The following is a 13,432-nucleotide window of genomic DNA, read 5'->3' as shown; positions in this document are numbered from 1 at the left end:
AATTATTATTTTGGAGTCATTTGCTTTAATAGGATTGCAAGATTTAAAAATTTGGTTATAATTTTACATTAAAATGGAGTTCTAATTTTGGTGGTCATTTACTATTTTTGGGTTTACAATGATTATTTTGGTGTCATTTTATTTAATAGGATAGCATGATGAAAGAATTTGGTTATCAATTGACATTAAAATGGTGTTTGAAATTTGGTAATCATTTACAATTTTTGGGTTAATAATGATTAGTTTGGCGTCATTTCCTTTAATAGGATAGTAAAATGTAATAAAATTGGTAATCAGTTCACATTAAAATGGAGTTACAATTTTGGTGATCATTTATTATTTTAGGCTGGTAAAGTAGATTTTTTTGGTATTAAATTTTATTAAATCTGGTGATCAGTTAAATAGCAGCCTAATTATATTGAGTGGAATAGAATATACTTACGTCTACTTATAATTAAAGCAGCTCATCCCAATTATATCTGAAACAAAAGAATCAAACTATTAGTTTATTTTACACTTAGCGTTTTGTTTTGGTAATACGCAATAGACTAAAAGTCGATGACTACTGACATAGAAAATTAAAGGTTCCGTCACAAAGGCGCGTTTTCCGGGTGGGGCGTGAGCGTTTTATATGTAAAAGCGGCGCGCACCGCTCACGCGCCGCCCGCAAAACGCGCCTGTGTGACGGTGCCTTTAAAATATATTCTCCAAGAAGACCTCAACCAAGCAAGTGTATTTTCCCGAAAAACATACCAACTGAGAATGTCTCTATTATTCCACAAAGGAGAAACCTTTGCAATATATCGCACACAAACGAAACTGTCCGTCCGTCCATTTCAAATTGTCCGCGTCATATTTTTCCATCGACATCAAAGTGGCCTGATCTATTTATCTCTGTCAGGCGCGAATGAACAAAGACCAATAAGAAAGCCCCGCGGTCATTAACCGAAATTATGCCGGGGCTTGAATGATGGCAACACTGCACAATTTATGAGAAACCATTTTTTTCTTTCTCATTGAGTGTCGAGATTTTTTAAGAGGGCGTAGAGGAGGGTAAATTTTCAGATTCTGTCAAATTACCCCATTTCACGCACAAACGCAGCTCACGCACACTACCTCAATTTACTGGGACAGGTCAGTGACCCCTAATGTTTTTTTAAAGGTGCTGTTTCGAGTTTAGTGTTAACTACTGACCTCCTTTGAGGAATTAAAACTGTCAAACTTTCCTTTGTGAGAAGACAGAGAAAAAACACTTTTTATATATAGCTTTCCTTGTTTGTTCATGTCATGTCATAGGTATGTGACGTATTAGGTAATTATTTATTTTCGTTGTTGACTTTTGTATTAAGATAGGTACAAACGGCGACGCTCTTAACTGTCCATCGGTAGACCTTATGCCTTTTGTAATAAGGTTTACGAACTGTCAGTTAACAGTGTGGTGGTGTGCGATGGTAGGTATGCGGTTTGTAGACATAGACCAAATTAAAACTAGGAGTTTTATTATTAAAGATATAAGAAATCGTCTATTTTACCTACTCGAAGTGAACTACTTATATCTAAAATTATCCCTTCATTAGTTATATATAGGTCTTGTAACATATTTTTTACAACTAAACACGCTTATTATATTTTACTTAAAACTTAATTTTTAAAGCTCTATTGATAATAAGGCTTTAAAAACATCTAATAGAATGCAGGTACTACGCTTATACTTTTGTAAGTCAGTAAGTGATGCTTACTTAAAACTTATCGGGAAATCAAAAAACTCATAATTACCTATATTAAAATATTTAAATTTACTATTCCATCTCATACGTTCAATAAGGCGTCCCGAAGTAACTTATACAGGGCGTAATCGTTAAGTGTAGCCAGGCTATAATTTCGTAAATATAACATATATCAGAAAACTTCAAATTGTTATCGAAAGTGCGTTACCCAATGAGTAAAATTACATTAAGGGGTCATCCATTAATTACGTCACACGTTTGGGGGGGGAGGGGGTCAAGAAAATGTGACATGTTGTGACATGGGGAGGGGGAGTCACAAACACTGTGACGTCACTTTAACTTCATCACTATTCATCAGTAACCGAAAATTTATTTATATTTTTTTATTCGCAGTACATTTAAATAATGAGTTTTTGGAAGTATGTAGGTAATTTTCGTTCCTAATTGGTTTTGTGTTATAAAATTATATATATTTATTTTACCAAAAATAATTTTTTTTTAAATAATGCCGAGTTAGTACTGCCCATTTCGTTGAAAACAAAATTACCTAAAATGTGACGTCACACCAGGTGGGGAGGGAGTTGCATAATGTGACCAAGTGTGACAAGGAGGGGGGGAGGGGTCAAAAAACCTAGAAATTAATGTGACGTAATTAATGGATGATTCCTAATAACTTTTTTAAATAAAAGCAGAAATATCCCAAACATTAACGTCAAACCCTCCCATACATTTAGTACGACGACTCACCCCTCACTGTAATAAAATAATAAAACTACCGTTTATGAAATAATAAATCTATTATTTCATAAACGGTAGTTTTATTATTTTATTACAGTTTATCATCGCAAATAATGAATCTCAAGCAGTTTTATCTCTTACGACACCAACGTTCTTTGAAGGGTGAGTCGTCGTACTAAATGTATGGGAGGGTTTGTGAGTTAATGTCTTAGAGTAGAGTTAATGTCTGGGATATTTCTGTTCTTATTTAAAAAAAGTTATTAATGTAATTTTACTCATTGGGTAACGCACTTTCGATATCAATTTGAAGTTTTCTGATATCTGTTATATTTACGGAATTATAGCCTGGCTACACTTAACGATTACACCCTGTATATCATTAGATAGTTCATAGCCTATATCTGTCGAATATATCGTTCTTATGAGCGTATTTGGTGGGCATACCTTATAAGTTTCAGTACAGGAAAAAGTACATATGAGCTGTACTTTTAATTGTTAGTACAATCGGTATCAAATAGATAGTGACGGCCAAAGTGACCAAATATAGCTATAGGATCTAAATGTGAACGAATAGGGTTAGGTGAGGCATATAAGGCCCACCTTTATTTTAACTGAAATAGTTTTATAAATAATCAGGATATTATTAACAATTCAATTCAATATAGATTTCTCATTTGTTCATGTTTCTTCATATACCAAAATAGTTATAATAATATTCCGGCGCTTTTGAAAAATACACGTTTTATAAAAAAACCATACCATGTTGGTTCGGAGCCGGGCCTTGTTACTTGCACTGTCAGTGTCAGTGTCTGAGTCATAGTACAAGTTCAAGAATAACAGAGAATATTACCGGGCCTTATTACCTTTTATCATGAATTAATTTCATCTTTAATTTAAATGGTCTAGTAAAATAAGGCCTACATGAGTCATGGAAAAACAAATTGTATTTTATTTAGAAAGTACCTATATGTTGTTCATAATCTTCAGTAAGCTGACCTATAAGTGTCTATCTATTATAATAATTAATGTAGATTGACAGTTTACTTAGCAAATTGTACTTTTACCTTTAGGTTTTATGTCGGAAATATCTCACCCAATTTGTAATTAATGATGTTTACTGATTGTTAATCTTAAATATACCTACTTAATATTATGAAGGGCACTTATATTATTTTAGCGGACCGAACGGATGTATATTATTGTGGACCACTTTTTTATTTAAATAATTAAATTGTAATTCATTTCAAAAAAGGTTATTACAATTAGGGATATAAGTAGATACCTCACCTATCTTATTACAAAGCATTACAAAAATGTCCAAAGGCCAAAGCCACGCTGATAAGACATAAGACCTTACCTATAAACGACCTCATAAATATAAACGTTCACTGAAAAAAACCATAAGCATTTCTCATAATTTTATTTCGTTACTGAGTTATCGTTTTGCACCGAATATCAATGAAATAAAAGCACGTTGTTGTTTGATAGATACATTTATATAAACATCGTCACATGAAACCAATATAGGTACTCGTAAAACAGACCACTGCTGGTATTGGCTTTAAATATCGTTCTTTCAACTGATAATATAGCCACAAAAACTCGCTGAGACTGCAGTTCGAGTCTTGATTTCAATTTCTTGATGATATATCATTGAATTAACTTTCAGAGCTCGTGATAGCTCTTAGAATAGCAACAGAACTAGTTGAAACTAAGAATTTTATTGCTGAAATTATGTGAACAACATTGCTCCGTCTTCATAAATAAAATTTTAATAATTTATATTGCTTAGGCTAAAATGTGAAGAATTTTGTTGATAAATTGTTTATCTAGTATATTGACATTATGTCATATATGTTTTTAAAATGACGTAACATGAATACCAGCACAATGAAAATTTATTCCAATAAGAAATAACAAATCTTCAAACTTTTTTCATTTTAAGTGAATTAGGAAGAAGCTAATTACACTGATTTGGTTGTATTCATATATTTTATTAAATAATTTGTTATATTTTTTAAGTATTATGACTTGTGAATAAAAAGATGTCGAAATTTTAATGACTCTAGATCTCCGTGTGACGTTATTTATTTACCCTATTTATTTTGAACACAGTTTTTCACTGGTATCATCATTCGTATACGGATATGAATTTCAAACTGTCAAACTGGGAGATCCTGGTACGCGTCCGCTTTGAACCAAGCCCAGCGGGCATCTGATTGAAAGGAGAATTTGACAGATATGGCGGATGTATGGAAATTTTACGAAAGTTTACGTTTACGATTGAATTTCTCTGTAGCCTTTAAGAGGAAAAATAGGAAAAGCCTGATTCGTTGTAGTCCAGTTATCTGGCTTTCGAAATCACTCGATTTTATAGCATGAGCATCGATTTTTTTATACAAATTTTACTAAACGCTGACACTCGTTCATCTCGTTTTAGGTACAACTTTGCATAAGTGTATTTATTATATTGTAAAATATTTCAGATTTTCAAGGGTGATTCGTTGTAAACACACTCTTTGGGATAATAATGACATTTATTATAATTTTTTTTATCAAGAGATGTGAACGCTAGCGACTAAACGGTGACTGCCTTTTTCGCTGATTTTGCTCGATGCAGTCTTAAGGTGAAATTTTGTTAATGTTTCAATTATTTAGGAATTTTATCGTACCTCGTATTTTAGCAGGTTGTTATACCTACCGTAGATATTCGTTATTGATTTACCGAAGCGAGTGGAGGCCTTTGCCCAGCGGTGGGACACTAAACAAGGCTAATCTTAAAAAAAAAGAAAAAAAGATTGATAGACTTTAGACCTCGGAGCAAAGCAGCGGAGGGACAGACGGACATAGCGGAACTGTAAGGGTTTCTAGTTGACTACGGAACCCTAAAAACCGAGCAATTTATTTAGAAGTGAAAACTTGTTGGAACAAAGAAACGCACCGGAGTTGTGTCCCGTGATCCATTGTGGCGACTGTCGTACGGTGGAAGCCATTGTTAATACCCATTACCTAGCAATTTTCATGTCTACCTACACATTGTATGGCATAAAGTCTTCACTGCCATGAGTCAAATTTATGTTTTTAACAGTCGTCTTTTTCTCTAAAATAGGCTTCGCGACGACTTCAAAACAAACAGGCAAGCAAGGTACAAGGATTATCAGAATATACACATTTCTGTTATATTCGTAGGTACCTACAACATTTCCATTGACTATCTATTAAAAATCATACGCATTTGTCTATTTATACGGCTTTTTATAAAGAATAAGCAAATTCAAGAAATACGAAATTTTCACTTCGCACAGTCAGTTTTATTTATTTGACTTAAAATCTCTAGAGGCCAAAATAGGTACCGATGTATCTTAAACATACGCGCAATATTGTACCTACTTATTATTTTTTCATAACGCTTTATCCAGGAAGTAGATAAGGGTGTGCATTATTTATAAACACTTAAGTTAATGGCAGTGCAATGTCCTATTGATTGTTTTTCCGACGATATTCTAATAGAAGCGAGGCCGGCATGGAAAAAGAGGTTTTAGAAGAATATTGTGTTAGGGTTTGATGAATTAAAATCTATATGCTGTTTTGAATAATTTTACGGTTTAGACTCACTTGTTTTTAGTCACTCGCGCGACATGTTTCGTATAGCCTAGGTCTCCTTTCTCAAGCACTAACAGTGCGAGCAGCGTTCACGACGGCCGTGTATCGCGTACTGCGGCTCGCCGCGTCGCACGCTGCGCGCGCGCCGAGAAAACAGGTTGGGGGAGGTCTTCCGCTGTTATTGCAGGCGGGCATAGTGGTGTGTTTGGGCTTGGGTCACCTAACACTTGTAGCGATACACAGCACGAACTCACTATGTCCACTACACTGTCACAACACTCACTGGTATTCTGCTGAAGAAGCACATGTTGCGCGAGTGACTAAAAACAAGTGAGTCTAAACCGTAAAATTATTCAATGTTAGTATGTCTCACAACAGGTTAAATTCGATTATATACTGCTTGTTACTCCATGGTGTCGTGTCGTATCAAGAGGTCAAGGCTATGGCTTATGAGAGGGAGAAATGGAAAATACTCCACCGACAAGAGGATACCTCTTAAATTGAAGGAGAATCTCCATCGCGCAAATAGGGCTTAAAGTATTTAAATTAAATTCAGTAGGTACAGATAATTTAAGGCCACTTTTTATCAAGAAAATTATCCGTTATGGGGATGAAATGATAAATCATCCCCTGAAATACTGGGTGAAAGTTTGAACGAGAATGAGATTACCGAGTTCCACGCGGACGAAGCCGCGAGAAAAGGCTGATGTGATAAATAAAGTAAATAAATGTTCGAATATTTTATAAGCTATGCTACGCAGAATTTTCCAGACGCAAAAAGGGGATTTCATAGCTAACACGGCACTAGGCAGTTACCACACCTGCTCACCTGCTAGCTCACACGCGTCCGCGGTTGTCATCCATATTTACTTTGAATATGGATGAAACTTACACCTATTTATAGGTACAACATACGCTACAGGTCTGGACATATTCATTTTAACTTGTACTTTAAAGAGCGACTTAAGTCGTGTTTCAGTAACGTCTAACCATTACATTCCGGACAAAATGTATGGGATTTAACATTGCCCGTCAGTTTTGTGACGATTGCTAACCGGCCGTTAATGGTACACAGTTAAGTGAAAATGGCCGTCTATGAAAATGTCGATCACTGTTTTATTTAAAGCAATGTTGACTTATTAAAATCTTTGAATCCTATCGTAAGTATGTTAGGCAGCTCAAAACATTTAGTTATTGGTCGGCTGCGAATCGAACTAAAAACAAGTCACTTTGAATGAAGATGTGCACAAGTTACCATGCTCCTATGCTCGGAAGTTACCATGCTCGGGCTATGTGGCCTGCCCATTGCCACTTCAATTGTGTAATTGCAGGGCTATGTCGTTCGGTAATATCGCTTTCGGATACAAAAAAAAACTGCATTAAGTACATCAAGTTTATTGACAAAACGTCAACGGTTTTCTTCGGTCGTCGCGTGAGAACGATGTACTTTCGCCGTCTCGCATGGGATTTCTTGCAGTTCACTTTTCTTAAGTGATTGTTGTGCTAAATTCTTCGCTGGCACGTGCTCGCAACGTTCAAGACACGTGGATTCTTCGTTTCTTGGATGAAAGAACGCGAGTTACGGGAGAGGACAAGTTTCCGATTAAGCGTAGTACCTATATAGGTTTAAGCATTACATGTAATCGTTAATCATATCAGCGTAGACATAATAAATATAAGTAACCTAACGATAAACTTTTTAGATTCCAAATCACCCAAATGTCTTCTAAAGGCCGCGGTCCACTACCGCCCCGGGCTTATTGGCAATTTTCTATGTGGATGCCGCACAATGGAGCTACGCGTGGAATGCCGGTTAATGGATGAGCTTTTCGAGCCGTACTTTGTAAACTTAAACTATTTCATCTATTTATAAATCACATTCCTGTGTTGTTTACTTATGTATTGACTTATTACCGAGCTTTTGGGCGCATTTAGCTTCTTCTTCTCTGTCGTATCGCTCTTGGCAGAGCGGTCGTGGTCACGTTGAGGCGTCCGCATTGGGAGTAGAGGCGGACACAGCTCTTCGCACGATCTAACTTAGAATAAATAAATCGCATTTGACTAACTTAGGACAAATAAATGTCTTAAACAAAGAAAAAGTGACTAAGGCCACGGCGATATGGGCCGAATTTTTCTAATTGTGTAACCATAATAACATCTTACCATCCTACACGGTAGCATCTTCCTACATTCTTCTAGTTTTACCTCATAGCTTTGCCTTTTCTTGCGTTTTCACACACAGAATGCGACACTGCAGGAACGCGTCAAACGTGTAACCGAGCTTATTATAAACACGTCTTACGTCAAAGCTAACATGTCCTTTGAGCCTTTACAATGGAACAAAGGCATTAACCTAAGTAAAGGGTTTGACGTCTGAGAAACTTGCGTCAGTTTTTGCCGTTTATCTTATGAATATGATGCGAAAATGGATTAGTGGGATCGTACTCGTAGGTATCGCACTGCTTTTTAGAGTTTCACAGATGTTTTCTGTTGCCGCTATAACAACAAATACTAAAAACATAATAAAATAAATATTTAAGTGGGGCTCCCATACACCAACGTGATTTTTTTTGCCGTTTTTTGCGTAATGGTACGGAACCCTTCGTGCACGAGTACGACTCTTACTTGGCCAATTTGTAACAATGATTTGAAAAGGCTGCTCAACATAGCTATCTAACTAATACTCTGAACATCTTATTAAAATAAGTAAAAGAAAGTTTAAAAACATTATTCTGATAAATTAAAGAGAACACTTAGGTATATAGGTACCTAAGGAAGCACTAGTTCTTATTAAATAAATTAACTAATATTAATAAGATAACATGTAGGTAACTTCAGCCCTTGAGTTTTAAAATCCCTTATTATGTACCTGTTGCACAAAATACTGTTACATAGAAACAGTGAAATAATGAAACATTTTTCATAAGACATTAATAATATTCCGTGTATAAATAGGTCGTGAATGTCGTAATGTACTTAATAGTTTGTACACGTGTACGCGCAACTTAAGCCTTCCTCCAGGAATTAAGGACGCAGACAACCCTCAACATGCCACGCGCCGCTCTACCTTACTAACTTAAGAAAAAATAGTTTACTTTTTTTTATTTTTTTTAGAAATAGGTTTTATTACCGGTGACTGCGGACAATCTAGACTGCGCAGTTAGTACCTAATAAATATTTTTTGTCACTAGTATGTACATTAACACTAACATTTTTCAATTTCAATTACGGGATGAGACAGTTTTGTCATTTATGTGACTTAACAATTAGCTAGGCTTAGACTCTGAGAGATTGCGAGGGAGACCCCAAAAGACCACAAATATTTTTCTCCTTATATTATTAGCTCTTTGCAGTCTGCTTGCGCAGTGCTTTTACTTGTAGTAGTGGGCATTTTCGCGAGAAGAGATCCAATCAACTTTTTTTATTTATTGGAGTAAAAAAAAGAAATATTTATGGTAGGTACAAAAAAACGTTAAATTTACCTATTTATAAAAAAAGTTGATTCGATCTCTTCTCGCGAAAATGCCCAAGTACTGCATTGGTAAAGTCATATTTAATAGGTATATGTAAGTAGGTTCAAAATATTAATTGTGTGGCAGCCGACAACCGTGCAGCGTCTTAAGTAAACCGTTTGTATTCCGCGGGACGGTCCTGGCTAGGGCTTAAGGACCGTATGAGCGCCCTGAACGCCAGACGCGCCTTTTTGCTCCCACGGCTAAGTTAACCAAGCAGATATTTTACCTGAGACAAGCTTAGAGAAAAATCTCGCAGTTTTATAAGCACGGTGAAAAATAATGTTGGTATATTCATACAATGTAAGTCTAATCTGGGACACGTCAGTAACATTATCTTGTCACAAATTGTAATATAAATTCGTCGTGGCTTCTATATACATAAATAAACTTCATTTGAGTAATGGCGCTGAAGTGTATTTGATTATATAAATCTACTACTTATGAACCTAACGTTGACTTCCTAGCAGTTATGAAAACAGCATGAATAGCCTAAACCTAAACGATATATGTAATGGGTGAAGTTTGCCGCCGCATTACTGCCGCAATGGACACAATCCGTCACTCATTTTATCAAGAAAATTTACAGATACTTATAGCGCCCGCGTCAAGGCCGTAGCAGTTATATATTATTTACTATAACTTGCAATTCTTGCATACCATGCATCATCATCATCATCATATCAACCCTTTATCGCCCATTGCTAAGCATAGGCCTCTCTTCTTGTACGCCATTCGTCCCGGTCCTAAGCTAATTTCATCCCTAGAAGCAGAGATATATATAACTCCGTATAAGATAAATAAAGTCTAAGAAAAAAACGTGCCTCGGACGGCCAAGGAAAAGTCGTTCTCGAATAGATGGCGCCATTACCTTTTTACTATTCTCGGCTAGATGGCGTTAACGACACCGTTTGGTATTTAACAATTTTAACACATATCAGTGAAAGAACATGGGTCAGTAGGGAACAATAAAAATTAAGAATCATTTATCCGTAAACATATTTTGATTATTTTATACATTTTCAATTTTATTTTAAGTTTTAATCGTGTGTCGATAGATGGCAGTAAATGTACCGTAACTACAAAATTGACAATGACAGGACCCCTCTATACTATCTATTCTTTTTGCTAGAAGTGACCCGCAATTTTCCGGATGTCGCCCACCCAAAGAGCCAACGGACGCCAGGCGCTTCTTCCATCCTAAAGGGGCCACCATTCTGTCAACATTTTAGTCCACCTACCATCACTCTGCCTAGCAACATGTCCCGCCCAACTCCATTTTAGTTTGGTAATGACGAAACATTCGCTTCTTGCATACGCTTGATTGAAACCATAATTAAAACAACCTGTTCGAAAATTCAATTAGGTACTCAAGATCAACTTTACTTTACTTTAGCTACAACAAACGCTATTAAAATAGAAAGTTCTGGAATAGTTTAAAATGAGCTCACATTATTTAATGCCACGATGTCCTGAACAAGCGGTCCGCACAGCGGTCAGGAAATACGTTAGTATTTGCAAAGCTATTACATATTTCTGTGTTCTGGCGATGAAATTTCTAGTCGCATTTAATTTATTACTACTGTGCTATATACCTAGATACGAAGTAATTCAGAAGAGATCAAATGCAAGGATAAAACACATTGAAAATTTGGTTGTCTTGGTGAATCGAATTATTTCGGTCAAACTTTTCTATCATTCTTCTACTACTTTACGAGTTGTTACTATTTTACCATTTTCATACGAAATTACTTAAAAAAAACTTGGGCCACATATTGCATAATGTATTTTTCTACTTACTTCTTGAAATCTTCTTGAAATTATCATGTATATTATTTATCCAGTGCATTCCGTAGTGTTCCCCAAATCGATTACGAGTCGCACACCAGTAATCCAGGCAGAAATTCCTCACAAGCAACGTCGGCAATGCTATCCACACACTCGAGGTAACTAATGTAACACGTAGAGTAACACAATTCAAAGCATATTCAACTTAATTTACAGAACCTATCAAGTCAATACATAGTTATCGTCCTATGCCCTAGGATTCATACAAACAACAGCATATTTGTTCCACTACTGCGCAAATGCTTACTCTCATTTTAAAAGATTTGAGGAAATCCCAAAGTAGCTCAATGTGGTTTGGAGAATTCCAAGGGATGCGATATAATAATCAAGCTGAAATAGAATTAGTAATGTTTTAAAGATACGGAAATTACACTATTTTCGAATCTGAAGCAGCCCAACTCGGGATATCAAGAAATACGTCACGGCATTAGCAATAATGACATTATGCAACGTGATATGGTAAGTACCTATAAACTTACATACCTACTCTTGTTTGGCCACTTGGAACTTTGGAAGTATGGGTTGTCCAGTGCTGTTTGTACGAACACACACGACTGGACACAGAGTCTAAACTAAATGAAACCCCCCTTGTCTAGCATAAAATCATCCACAGCGCGCTTAGCTGGAATCTTGTGCTTGTACAAAAGCCAATACTGGCCACGGGCGCATCCCAAACCCGTGTCAAGTGCATTCAATTAAAGCGGCGGCGTACATCAGGTTTTGTTGCAATCGCTTACATAGCACGGACTTGCAGTTAGCGATGCATGTGCCGTTCTCGAAATATTCCCGAGAACAGAGAAATCTATCGGAAACGTTTTCGGAAATGTTCTTTGAGAGTTTTACACTTTCGTCGCAAAAGCGATGAATTATTGTGTTTAATCGCTTAGTGTAGAAGATAAGCTAAAGATAAAGATAATGGAAGGAGATAATTTTGCGGGCAATTGATGGTGGGGTTCGTGCGCATACGTCACACTCGTTTGGTCTAATAGAACTTGTCAATTCGTCTGCATAAATGCAAGCATTGGGAATACATCAGGCATACGCGCCGATCGTATGAATAAATGTGAGTGGTTAGGTCGGTAATAAATGGTACTGGCTATGCCTGTATTCTGGATACTGTAAGGGCTCAGTTAGACGGTACGAGAAGTCGCATGCGAGTTTCGGCGCGGTTTGATCGATCGGTTGAATTGAACATAACCGTAACTAAAATCGCATGCGAGTTCGCGCGCCATCTAAATCAGCCCTAAGTCTGCGCTTGCGAGGAAAGATGTAAGTACTTGTAATCAATGTTCATGGAAATTATACCGGTTAGTTACAGTTCCGTTTTCTAGAGAATACGAGAGAAATTAACCGGTTTGACACAGTGGACACGGGGAGCAGATGGCAGAAGTGGTAAATAAGTTTTGCGATATGCATACCTATATAGCTAATAGTATTGAATAGTTCTAAACCGGTAAACTCAGAATAACTATTTTTTACAAAATATCTCGAATTTGGAGATATTATGTGGAGGCCTTTGTCCAGCAGTGGATGTCTTTCGGGTGAGATGATGATGATCTGGAAACTTATTTGAAATAAATGTTACAAAAGAATGACAACCTTAGCGCTAAGACGGACGGTCCACAATCACATGAACTTACTTTTTAATTACAAATGTGTGTGCGTAAAATATTAGGCTTTATGTTAAATTATAATTTATAATCAACCAAGATTCTGATCTAAACACACATACAATCTTGATCAATTATTTTAACGCTACGCTACGGTCGAACTCACAAGACAAAAATAACCATAATTATACCTAAATTGTTCAATTATTGTTTAGTTTGTATTTTTTGCCCCAATAAAGTCTCTTATACCTAAAAAGGTTTGTAGTTCATTATTATAACGTTTGCAGCAGTGGTGGCCGACTGGATATGACGTCTGACTTTCAATCCGGAGGTCGCGGGTTCAAATCCTGGCTCGTACCAATGAGTTTTTCGGAACTTATGTACGAAATATCAT

General features: G+C 36.3%; 1 protein-coding gene across 1 annotated transcript in view; it reads right to left on the bottom strand.

The window, feature by feature from the left end:
- Window positions 1-13,432, bottom strand: part of LOC134672117 (probable beta-hexosaminidase fdl) — a 183,678-nt gene that overhangs the window by 129,819 nt on the left and 40,427 nt on the right. Inside the window, exon 2 of the mRNA XM_063530031.1 lies at window positions 443-479. The gene's annotated coding sequence lies outside the window, so the exon portion shown is untranslated. The remainder of the gene's footprint in view (window positions 1-442; window positions 480-13,432) is intronic.

This window comes from Cydia fagiglandana, chromosome 16, assembly GCF_963556715.1.
Source record: "Cydia fagiglandana chromosome 16, ilCydFagi1.1, whole genome shotgun sequence".
Taxonomy (NCBI): Eukaryota; Metazoa; Arthropoda; class Insecta; order Lepidoptera; family Tortricidae; genus Cydia; species Cydia fagiglandana.
Note: the sequence above shows the minus strand (reverse complement) of the source record. Positions and strands in the feature narration are given on the sequence as shown.